The sequence below is a fragment of the Balaenoptera acutorostrata genome, chromosome 19 (assembly GCF_949987535.1).
Source record: "Balaenoptera acutorostrata chromosome 19, mBalAcu1.1, whole genome shotgun sequence".
Classification (NCBI taxonomy): Eukaryota; Metazoa; Chordata; class Mammalia; order Artiodactyla; family Balaenopteridae; genus Balaenoptera; species Balaenoptera acutorostrata.
In genome coordinates, this window is record NC_080082.1 from 16,355,935 (window position 1) to 16,368,848 (window position 12,914).

The 12,914-nt window shown below is 44.9% G+C and overlaps 1 pseudogene; it reads right to left on the reverse strand.

Annotated features, from left to right (window-relative positions):
- Positions 1-8,658: 8,658 nt before the first annotated feature.
- On the reverse strand, positions 8,659-8,773 carry LOC114235990 (U6 spliceosomal RNA; annotated as a pseudogene).
- Between the last annotated feature and the right edge of the window lie 4,141 nt (positions 8,774-12,914).

The following is a 12,914-nucleotide window of genomic DNA, read 5'->3' on the forward strand; positions in this document are numbered from 1 at the left end:
TATCACATGAAACTCACGGGCGGTCTCTGGAGAACCGACTATGGCTACTGCTCCGAAGCCAAGGACGGTTCCAGACGGCCGCCCGGAAAACTCACCAGGCTCCGACGCCCAGTTTTGGCTACAGTCACAAGACAGCCAGGGGTACACCCCACCCATCCCGCTAAGGAACTGTCGTGCAAGTGGGTGCGTGGGGCTGCTGCAGTGAGCTGGGGGGAGAGGCTCCCCGTAGATCCTCCCGGCCATCCTTTCTAACACTTGGGGAATGGTGTTGTGGTGGAAACCATTTCAAATAATTAAAACATTTGGTCCCTGTTTATCCTTTGCTTCCTTCTTCAGGCCTTGTTCTGAAAATAAACTTCGCTCTGAGTTTCCGGGCTCCTAAAATTCCCAAGTGTGTGAGTGTCCTGAAGGCCTTGGGCAGAGTTAATGATTGGCTTGAGGTTAGCTGGACCTGCTTTCCCCAGGTGAGCTGTCTTCACATCTCAGTCTTCTTCTTCTTTTTTTTTTCCTCTCTCTCTCTTTTCCTGGGTAGCAGGTCTCTCTCCTCTGCGTGGAGACAAGCCTTACTTGTTGACTGCTCCTAAGTGCTCAGTGGATCAGGGGGGGTCCATGTAGGGGTGTGTGTGTCCATTTGACAAAAAAAACAAGAGACGAATTAGGGCAGCCAAACCACAACATGCAGGCACTGGGTATTTAAGTCAGATTGACAGTGAGTCAGGATCCTGGTTAGGTGCCTGAAAATCTCCCAGTTTCCAAGTGTCTCCTTCTCAGCTCTCTCTCCCTTTCCTCTCCATCATGGTGGAGGGCAGCTGGTATGAGGTTTGAGTTCATGTGTTTCCTTTCTGTGTCCTTACTGTTTGGCTGCCTCTCAAATGTCAACACAGCAAGAACATGCCTCGAAGCTACGACTTCCCACCATCTCCTCTACCACCTGCCTGGCCCAACCACATCCATGCTTGCCTGGAACCCGAAGGCCTTCTAAATGGTCCCTCCATTTCCTCTTTTGCCCTGTTTCAGTCCACTCATCAATGAACAGCCAGAGGGATCATCAGAAAACCCAAATCAGATTAATCCCATCGCCCTGCTGAGAACCCTGATGGGTGGGCCCTGCCTACTTCTCCAACTTGATACTGAGCCATCTCTCTTTGGTCCTTCATGTTCCAGACACGCTAGCCTCATTTTCCTCACCAATAAAGTAGGAACAACAACAATGTCTACTCAAAGGGTTGGGAGGAGTAAATGCTTTAACACATAAAGCACCTAAACCAGCGTCTGACTGTGATAGGGGCTCAGTAAATGGAAGTGCCATTCCATTTACCTCTTTGAATTTGCCAAGAACTTCCCTGCTTCGAGGCCTTCACAAACACCCGCCATTCATCTTTTTATCTTTGTAAGGCTGTTTCTTTCTTAGCCTTCAAGTTTAAGTTTAAACATCAACTCCCCGAGAGATCTTCTCTAACCAGTCTATTCAAATAGGTTCCCATCCTTTTAACCCCCCACCCTATTATTTTCTCCTGTAATAGCCTATTTGTTTCCCTCATACCACTTTTTCCCACTTGTCATTACATATTATTTGTTTACCTGTGGGCAGGGTTAGGTCTGTATATCCTGATCTAGCACAAGAAACATTTGCTGAATCAATGAGTAAAGGAATGAATCAGACTCCTAACCTTTCCTCTTCTAATACCAGAGCCACCCTCAAGTCACCTCGTCTCCTGGGCCACACTCTCCTCTCCAATTCCTATATTTATTTATTTATTCTCTCATCCTTTTGCCAGTATTGACCCTGGGCTCTTGGCGACGGAAATTCTCTGAATCCTCCAGGGGCTGCCACATCCCTCCCCCACCACTCCATCCTTTTCTCTTGCCTGTGGGCCAGTTTCTCCTGTGAAAGGCTCACACTTTCATTTATGTGTAAATAATAAATAATAGAATATGCAATGCCCAGAGTGAGTTCTATGACTAATAACTCCTCATCTGCCAAGTTAGAAGGGTTTGGGGATGAATTAACTCATCGTCTACCATTAAGAAATCAATGTCTATGCAATTACTCCACGAATACCCAAGATCAGGTATCTTACAGCCCCACCTGAAAGCCTAAAGTGATAGTAGGAAACGACAGTCCCCATTTTTGATGCTTCTCACCACTCATTATGGGTGTCCATTGTATTATATAGAAACTGTGTAACGTGAGCTAAGACGCAGTAACCTGACCTGTCCTCATGAATCTCGCTTTCTCTCTCATAGCCAAGAACACTAAGAAGGAAAATGTCCTCGCCTAAATTTTTTATTATTTATTGACTGATAGCCTGTCTTTTTTTTTTTTTGTCCTTAAGCCTCTGTGCACTTTACTGATTACTCCTCTGGAAATCCTTTTACTTTACCATTCACCAGATAGCTGCCACCTTTGGGAAAGAAGGTGGCAGTGTGATGGAATGGCTTGATACAAACTGAGCTTCCAGAAGAGTCTTCATATTGAAGTGCTGGTGCAGCCCCACCCTGCAACCTAATGCACTGTGAAGGCAATGATGTAATCATGAGAAATAGCACAAGGCTTCCATCAGAGTCATTCTTTTCATCCAACAGAATAAGCCTGAGGACAACTGTCTTCATCATTTCATTCCTGGCCCCACCTGCATTTGCACCATTGGTGTGACTCAGTCATGGAAACACGTCTACCGCCACATTTGAGAGACTCTGTTCCATTAATGTGATCTGAAGGTGAAATCTGTATATCCCCCAGACTAAACTATTCAGTGATTTGAGTTATTGAGAAAAGCCCAAATAGTTATTAATTCCCTTAAGAAGAAGAAAATAAAGATCTCTTCCCTTATATGCAAAAGAGATTCCACTGGTTTATATTGGGCTGGCCGAAAAGTTCATTCGGGTTTTTCCGTAACACCTTACAGAAAAACCCGAATGAACTTTTTGGGCAACCCAACATATGTTTGGATGGGTAGCAGATAAAATGATTTTATTGAAATGAATTTTCTAGAATTTCATAGTGGGAACTTTGGGAACAAAAAAGAATTCTGATGGTAAAGAGGAAGAAGAAAATGTTTCTTTAGTGTGATATATATCATTATAATGGCACCTTAAATTCAGAGATTACCACTATTTGAAAGAATATGAAACATTATATACACAGTATTGTAAACCTCAAGAATACAAGTATCCTCACTTTAAAGATGGGAAGAATGGATTCATAGATGAGTCTTCCCCCGAAACAGAACTTTGGAGAAAAGCCAACATGGCTATATTGCCATTCCAGAGCCCTCTGTGTTTCCACAGATCTCAGGCTAGACCAAACAATTTTTTTTTGGTATTAGACTTGAATCAAAGAGGCAGACAGGTTGTAGTTAACTCAACAAATAAATGTTGATTAAGTGTCGACTATGTATAAAGAATATGAAAGGCACAGTCCTTGTTCTCAAGGAATTTGTAACTTAGTGAAGGAGACAGACGTGTAAACTAAATGTAATGTAAAGCACTATTAAATTAAAGCACTGAGAAAGGAGTATTGACAGCTAGTTGTGGAGACATCATAGGGATGGAGCTGCTCCAGTTGGGGGCTGCTTATAACAATCAGAAAGAGAAAGACCCATTGGTAGAATCAGGCCACTTCCCTAGTAGGCACCAGGGAACGCTTCTGACTGGTGGAGATTTCCTCTTTGTTCTGAGCTGAAACCTACCTGTCTGTAGGTAGATAACTGTAGGTATCCACCATGTGCTTCTAGCTGTATCCTCTAAAGCAATGTAAATTATTGTAATCCCTCTCATACGTACCTGCCCTCACAATTCTAAATCTGGATGACATTTCTCTCCCCTTTCCCAGTGCGCCTTCCTTCCCAAAGACTCCTTTGCCTTCTATTTCTGATTAAATGTACCAATTTCTTCAACTCTTTCACCTAGGGCATGATTCCCAAATCTTTCACTATCCGGGCATTCTTCTCTTGACACTTTCTACTTTATTCATGTCCATCCTTAAAATTGGCATTGAAAACTGAACATAATACTTTAGATATGTGTTGACCAGTGGGTCACTTTCTTCCCTTGTTATCCATCCATCCCTCTGGTCATCCATCCATCCATCCATCCATCCATCCATCCATCCATCCATCTATCCAAATGACACTTAAATAAGCTTCTGTGATAGGAGACACTGTTCTAGTTACTACAGGGGATAAAAAGATGAAAAACTTCAATGAAAGTCAAGTCTACTGAGATGATGATTGGAGGAAACCATATTCCTACCAACACAACCTAAGCTTTCATCAGTACTTTGGCAGCCATGGATCACACAGTTAGCATCTACTGAGCTTGTGGACCCCTAACCTTCTAACAAAGTCTCACAAAACTTACACTTAAACAGATTGCCCTTGTTCAGGGCATTGGCATTTGATTTTGGGGACCAAAGTTCAGGACGTTCCATTGATTTTGGCCTTTGAACGTTCAGCCCATTATTTCAGTTTATTGAGATCTTTTGGGACTCTAGACCCTGTCCTCCAACATCAAGCCTTTCCTTTTAGTTCTAGTCAACCTACGAACACTGGTAGCTTCGTCCAGAACCCTGGAGCATATCAAGCCAGCTTTGAATCCACCCAGCTCTATGACTAGCAAGGCCTCATTTCTTTATCTTGGCTATCAAGGCGATCATTTTTGGTCAAATGTGATATTGAAATCAAAATACAGTGGGCCCAAGGAATTTTTTTTTACCAATTTACTAGTATAAATACTAAATAAATAAATGCATTAATAAAAAGTAGAACTGAATACCAGGCCTCTTCCAACCCCGTGTTTACAGAGAGATCAATCCGCTAATGTGGAAATTGGCAGCTCCAGAAGGTTTGGGATAGAGGATCTCCCTGTTCAACTCAGAGATACTAAATCAGCGGATTAAGTCTCCAAACTGTCTCTGGGCCTAGAGAGGGTAACAGTGCTCTTTATACGCATCTTGGATTTCTACTTTAAAAATGAAATCCACTGGGTCCTATCAGTCTGTGGTTTGTCTGCTCTGCTTTTTGCAAACTTGAGATGGGGTTGCATCGTGATTGGTTACAATATTCTGCTCTTTGGAAGGGGGAACCCACTGACCCCTGACTGCAGCCGGTCATACAGAGAGTGTCAGAGGCGGACCAATTACCTAAGAGGATGGAGAAAAATCAAACAGAGGCCGGGCACAATGAAGGGAAAAAACACACAGCAGGCCCAGCTTTAGTTCCACTTCTTGAATTACCACTATGTCAATAGAAGGTGATAAATCAAGGGAGATATTTACTGATTAAAATTACATACTCCTACGGGAAACTGTATAAACAGATTGAAGAACAAAGCCTTCAGGGACTGAGCTCAGTTGAATCCATCCAGGCTTTGGCCAGTCGTTTCTGTCTCCAGCCAACTCTTGGACCCAGGGGTCATTGAGAGAGCAAGTTGCTCCATGAAATCAGACTTGCTATGCACAGATCCAAATATTTGTAGGGAAAATTTAAAGCTACGTTGGGAAGAGATTCAGGACTCAGATCCATTCACAAGGGATCCTCTTATTTCATTCTTTTTTTTTTTTTTTTTTTTTTGCTTTTACTCTCAAGTCTGGTCTAGACTCACTAGAAGGATCCAGATCACCTGGTCTCTGTGCCCTGCCGGCCAGCGGAGGTCATGAGGCCACAGTTGCTGAAGGGAGGACATAGGAGACATGAGTGGACATGAAGTCCACTCCCACAGGGAGATTGGGGGTGGCAACTGTTGCTAGTAAGCTTTTTTTTTTTTTTTTTTTAACATTTATTTATTTATTTGGCTGCACCAGGTCTTAGTTGTGGCATGCGGGTTCTAGTTCCCTGACCAGGGATGGAACCCGGGGCCCCTGCATTGGGAGCGTGGCGTCTTAACCACTGGACCACCGGGGAGTCCCAGCCAATAACATTTTTCTGCCGACCCGCCTCGTCCACCCTTTTGGGCATATTCATATTGGTGTTGCCAGGGCAACAAGAGCTCTGGTCTGCCATCCTGGTCTCCCCAGGTGCATTGCATGGTCAATGACATCCTGCTTCTTTATATGGGGATCTTCTTTAGTGAGAGAAGTGCCTGCGGGAATGTCTGGAGCAATTTGTGTAAGGAGGGCCTAAAGCGAGGTTGCAGTTTCGTTTTCAGAGCCATCTCTTTATGCCAGCTCTTCCTGTGGGAGGGAGACCGTCACCCCAAACCCCTCTGTTCTGATGGGGGCAGCACAGGTTTCCACCTGATGGATGGGGAAGCCCTCACGGGGCTGCTGAACATCACCACTGGCTCCATTATCTACGAGCAGTGTCGGGGTGAAATTCTGCCCTTCTAACCCAAGTTCCATTTCTTTCCTTTTGTGCCCTTGGCTGTGAATATGCAATTATCACTCAAAGGGAATTGGGCAAAACTGTTCTGGGATAAACAGGCTTTGATGATTGGGAGGAGGGAGGTGATCATCTATACAAGGTCAATATGTCACAGAAGTGTGTTGGAGGCATAATTCCTATTAGGGCCACCATGCATGGTTGGGTGTTTTGCGGGTTTTGTAAACGTGCCTGGCTGAGGGGACAATTGGGGGCTGAAACCAGCTGATGTTCTATCTGCCAAGCTGTCTCACAGAGTGCCCGGACACAGGGCAGTGTCCAGACGGAAGGGCAGGTAACTTTATCTTCATACACAGGCAAAGTTGGTCCTCCAGGCATGCAGTGCACGGGCTTTTGTCTACCCAGCGTGGCCACCTTTTCCTAACTGTCCCTCCAGAGGGAGTGCCTTTTCCTAAATGGCAGGAAGGTACAGAACACACTGGACAAGGCCCTGGTCCTTCTGGCCTTTTCCTTGGAGCTGGGAGGAAGAGGAGGTGAAGAAGATCCCAACTGCAGCATTTAGGAGTTCATACTTTGCCTTTTAAAAGGCAGTGGTGGCTAATAAAATGCCTGTATAATTACCCTGGCTCACTCTCTTGTTCTTTCCCAACTGGGTTACTGTAAAGTGAGGTGAGCGCCCCTTCGTTTTCTTCCTCCCTGAAGGGATTTGTCAGGCATTCCCTGTCCGCGTGAACCCTGTTCCCGGGGTGTCACTGAGCCCTTCTCTTTCTACCGGCCTCCAGAGATGGCTGGTGTTACAGCTCAGACATCACACACCGTCTTAACTTCTGGAAAACTCTGAGACGTCCTTTTATTTTTTTTGAAAAGGAAGTTATGTTTACAGCGGCTGCGCTGACTGCTCTGCCCCTTGGAGCCTCCTCTGAATGGTTTCCAGTGTGTTCGCTTATCTCCAAATGGAAGTACGTTTTGGAGATGGGGAGAAATTAATTATTATTTCCCAAGCTGAGGAGGTGAAGTCGGATGTCGCGAGCCACGGGGGCGCTCTGATCTCGTTCTTCTGCTCGGCTTGAAGAAAAATCTCTCTTTGCCCTGGAATATCATGGCCTGGAGGCCTTTAAATTAAAAACAGTTGTGAAACTGGCAGCAATTTAGAACTTATGCCAGCGCATGAATCCGTAAAGAGTAGGGCCTCAGGGATGCAGGTCATGTGTCTATAAAGAGGCCTGCTTTGTATCCTTGGCTTTTACTAAGGCAAGTCTTTGGCCTACCACTTCTTTTCTCTCACAGGGGGAACGTTGGCTCTTTGGGGTTGTTTCCCACCCTCCCTTCTGACTTAACCTCCCGCCTGGTCCCCATCCTGGGGTTCTAGGGTTTGCCCCATGCCTGGGGGTGCCGTCAGGGCCTGGTGCTTCTCAACGTCTCCCAGGTCAGGGATAGAAGCGTCCAGACGGTGGTTGACACCTCCCAAGAACACAGGGTGACCAGGAGACGGCATGGCAAGGGCTAGAGAAGACAACGCAGCTACAGAGGAAGCCCCCACGGACAACGTGAATCCAAGCCAGCAAAACCAAACACCGTTATATAGAAGATATTTCTGTCAACTCCCAGAGAAGGTAGCGGAAATGCCAGACAATAAAATAGCAAGTTGAGGATGGGCCAGTAAAATCCCTCCTTAGTGTTTACGGCCTGGCTGCTTTGAAGCCAGGAGGTAAGCTTGGTCAGAGAGAGGGGTGTGAGCCTGGAGGGTAGTGGACAGACAAAACCTTAACTCTTTTCCCCACAAAAATCTTCCCACTGACACTTTCTCTAGCATTCTGCCTCCTCCAGCGTGGTGTTCTTGTGCAGAGGATCCCAGAACATCCTAAGTTATATGGCATCTTTAATTAAAAAGTGAAATCCACCTATAAGGACAAAGAAGCCCAAGGACCCGATATCAGTTAATCCTATTTGGCAGAGAAAGAATTCACACTTAAATCTGAAAACATAATTGTTTCCTTAGTCATGTTCAGAGCTGCATTCAGCAGGTTATGCTGACAGTCACTGACTGACTGTCTCATATGTGTGGTAGCAGGGAACAGTTTGGTGGGGTCAGACATTACATACAAAGATAAGGGATCTGCATAGTTTCTTGTAGAGAATTGATTTTCTTTTTTTTTTTTTTAACATCTTTTGCTTTACAATGGTGTGTTAGTTTCTGCTTTATAACAAAGTGAATCAGCTATACATATACATATATCCCCATATCTCCTCCCTCTTGGGTCTCCCTCCCACTCTCCCTATCCCACCCCTCTAGGTGGTCACAAAGCACCGAGCTGATCTCCCTGTGCTATGCGGCTGCAAAAATATGGAACGCTTCACGAATTTGCGTGGCATCCTTGCTTCAAGTAGCAGAGGCCACGCTAATCTTCTCTGTATCGTTCCAATTTTAGTATACATGCTGCCGAAGCGAGCACGAGAATTGATGTTTTAAGGCAAAGGGATGCTTGAGCAGAGCTGCGCTTTAGAAGAGCCATAGTAGAATAATTTTGAAGATACAGGTAATAGCTAATATTTCTTGAACACTTACTGTGTGCCAGAAACCAGGTTATTTTATTACATGCATTCTCTTCTTAAATCTCCATACAACCCTATGAAGTAGGTACTACTCGTGTCCTCATTTTACAGCTAGGCAGCCTGAAGCTCAGGGAGGTCCAAGGTCACACAGCTTGCAAGTGGTGGAGCAAGGATGAGACCCAAGTCTCAGCAACTGCAGAGCGCACACTCCTAACTACTATAGATCAGGCCTAGTGTGTACATTGCTCATTGTATCAAGTGTCCAGAAAGACCTGTTTCATTTGTGTAGAAGAAGGGGCAAACCTCTAGATTTGGGATTTTGAGATGTAGATGTCAGGGGTGCCAGATTTAGCAAATAAAAATACAGAACACTTAGTTAAATTTGAAAAGTAGCTGTAGCAAGCTTTTGTAACTTATTAAAAGTAGCTGAATACAGGACATTTAAGGCACCCTGCATAAAGATGCAGGACAAAAGTCACTAAATGCTGGACACGGCCTGTACACAGAGGATGCTTTGCAAACCCACCAGGTGTGCACCTTGGGTCTGTCACGCCATTTCTCTGCCATCTTGGGCAAACACACCCCTCTTCACCTCATTCTTCTCAGCTGAAAAATGTGGATAATAATATCTAAGTGAGATGATATAAAATGCCTGGTAGAGTGCCAGGCATAGAGTAGGTGCTCAATAAATGCTTTGTTGGTGAACTGGGCAACTTCCTAGTTTCCAGAAAAAGTTGTTGTTTTTTTCTTTCCATTCAGAAGAACACTTAACTCTTACTGAGTATTCTATTCATCAAAGACTTGGCCTTTTCTTCATGAAAAATATATCTTTTAATGGGGGTCATTTCTTGATGTTTCGTGTAGCCTGCATTTAAAAACACCAGCTATTTCCTCTAATAGGAAAGTTGCTACACAAGTGAAAAAAAAATATAAGGCAACAGAAACAATGCCCATTATATTATCTTCAAGCCTTTATTATGTAGGTATTAAATTTGAACTCAGAGGTCGTCACACTCTGAAAGTGTTTCCATCTGGAGCGCTCCATTCTCCATTCTGTCGGTTCAATTAAGCCTGAGAATTTAAATTATCTCCCTAACTCTAAAAATATGTATAGATACTTCTGAAAGTGGAAACGATTCCAGGGCTTAGAAGAAATGCTGTGGAGTGAATGTGCTCACAGCTCTCAGGCCAGGAGGGTTGACCCTTCCAGATCTTTGAAAGGTTGTGGAAAGACCGTAAAAATCAAATCAAATCAAGTCAAAATAGACAGCCTTTCTCTCAAGAAGAGCGTTTGGAAAAGAGGTGGAGGGATGGAAGAGTCGTGTGTGAAAAAAACATACACACTCAGTGGGAAACATATTTGTCTAAAAACATTAAATTAAAAACTCTGAGTGACAGCATTTCTTCCTTTCTTTCTCTCATTTCCAGTTCATTCTTATCAGAATTCTGTCAGCTCTCAAACTGACATTTTCCTGTTCTGATCTTTTCTCAGATAGTAAAGAGGGATTTTTATTTTTTAATTTTTTTATGGGGCTGATGCAAACAGCAGATCCGTCTACAGAGAAACGTCAAGGACGGTTTGGAGTCCTAAACCCTGACCCTCCTGCCCTCTCCTAACTAGCTATTGACATTGAACTTAAAAAAAGCGGCAAGGGGCTTCCCTGGTGGCGCAGTGGTTGAGAATCTGCCTGCTAATGCAGGGGACACGGGTTCGAGCCCTGGTCTGGGAAGATCCCACATGCCGCGGAGCAACTAGGCCTGTGAGCCACAATTGCTGAGCCTGCGCGTCTGGAGCCTGTGCCCCGCGACGGGAGGGGCCGCGATAGAGAAAGGCCCGTGCACCGCGATGAAGAGCGGTCCCCGCACCGCGATGAAGAGTGGCCCCCGCTTGCCGCAACTGGAGAAAGCCCTCGCACGAACCGAAGACCCAACACAGCCAAAAATAAATAAATAAATAAATAAATAAATAAATAAATAAATAAGAAAATCCTTTAAAAAAAAAAAAAAAAAAGAAAAGCGGCAATGCTGAGATGAGATAATGCTTTAAAGTGGAAGAGAACAGGGCTATGGGGAGGAAGTGGGGGGTTGGCAAGTGAATTTGCTGCTGGGCCGAGCGTCAAACTTCAGGCTTTGAAAAGTTCAGTTTTGCTTCAAGTATCTGGGAAAGAAAATGGGCCTCATCCTTGAGAACAGGTATGGGGTTACAGAGTCTCTTTGGAGGAAACTCCTATTCCAGGAAATGAAATGTGGTCCCGTTTTCAAGATCTTTGGGGTCGATGAGCTGTCACACTATTGGTTTTTTTTAAAATTTTTATTTATTTCATTTATTTATTTTTGGCTGCGTTGGGTCTTTGTTGCTGCACGTGGGCTTTTTCTAGTTGTGGCGAGCGGGGGCTCTTCATTGTGTTACGTGGGCTTCTCGTTGCGGTGGCTTCTCTTGTTGCGAAGCACAGGCTCTAGGCATGTGGGCTTCAGTAGTTGTGGCGCACGGGCTCAGTAGTTGTGGCACGAGTGCTCAGTAGTTGTGGCGCACGGGCTTAGTTGCTCCGCGGCATGTGGGATCTTCCCGGACCAGGGCTCAAACCCGTGTCCCCTGCATTGGCAGGCGGATTCTTAACCACTGCGTCACCAGGGAAGTCCTTGTCACACCGTTTTTGCACTGGACCCGTGAATGACTCCCTTTGCTTGTGTCCTGTAACAGAGTTGGGCTTTACAATGCACGCATTTGGAATTTTTGATGTGAATATCTAAAGGGACTTTCTCCATCGTTTCAAAACGGAGAAGTAGAAAGAACACGGCTTGCATTCGATTCTGATCCCTTTGTTCTCTGGATTCTATTAGCTTTGGCTTCTGTTTACCCTCATTTAAAGAGTCTTCCACCTGAAATTGTGAATGTGACCTGCTTCCTCTCTAGCTGGGAACAGAGATAAAAAGAGAAATGATTTCTCAGAAAAACCTTGACTGTGCTATTGTGAGCCATCTGTTCTTATTTTCATATCACTGGGTCCTGAATGTTCTAGAATAAAGCCCTGGCATCTCTGAAAATGTTTCCTCCATTTCACCACTGGTTGGAAATGCGGTTCAGTGAACCCATGACCGACCCAGAATAAAATTTGTAAGAGAGAAGCTTGGATTCCTTGGGGGTAGGGTTTATTTCATTTTAAAATGAGTCCTGGTACACCTGGATTCTCTCTTCTTGCCTTATGGCGATTTATTTACAGAGACGCTGGTGCCTTGATACTTTCGAAAGGCAGGGTGTTACTCTGCTTACATAGAAAGAAGTGAGGAGTTCTCTAAATGTCTCCACTTTCTGGAAGCTGCTGGTGTCTTCTGGGCCAAGCCCTGGGGAATCCAAACCCTCTCCAGGCATGCCAAAGGCCAGAGAGCAGCACGGAGAACTCTAATCACATGAGCATTGTTCACGGGCATGGGCAGACACCACTGTCTCTGTCTCCTTTATGTTCATTGCTTGAGACACTTGAAATTAGGCCTGACACAGCGCTAACAAATGTACTACAGGGAATGAGCCTGCACTGGGCCCTAGGGAATGATCTAGAAGGCTTAATAGGTCTTTTCCATCTTTAATTTCCACAGTTCTAAATATGCTGGCTGCTTATAAAGCAGTAGATTGATTTTCGGGCAGACTGGTTAGTTTTGAAAGCACTTAGTGGAGAGGATTTGGCTTTATGTAGCCATACCCCTTGACCCTGACTTTAGTTTGGACCTGGATTCTGAGAGCAGCCCTCAAGTAGCTCCTTTCACCTCCCTTTGGCAGAGAGCAAGTGGGCAAGGGGTGGTCCTAGGCTCCCTCCTGAGCTCATTAACCAACCGCTATCATCTCTGTGCACTGGGGACTACGTCTTGTCTCTCCGGTTATGTGTAAGCAAATCAGAGCATGGAAGTGCTGTTAGCCTGGCTCATCACCGCCTCACACCCCTCTGAAATAAGCCAAGTGTTCAGGTTTGATGGTAAGCCTTCCTAGGGAGAAGGCTTCTTGTGTCTTCTGAAGATGTGGTGAGTGCCATGATCACTCCTTGTCTA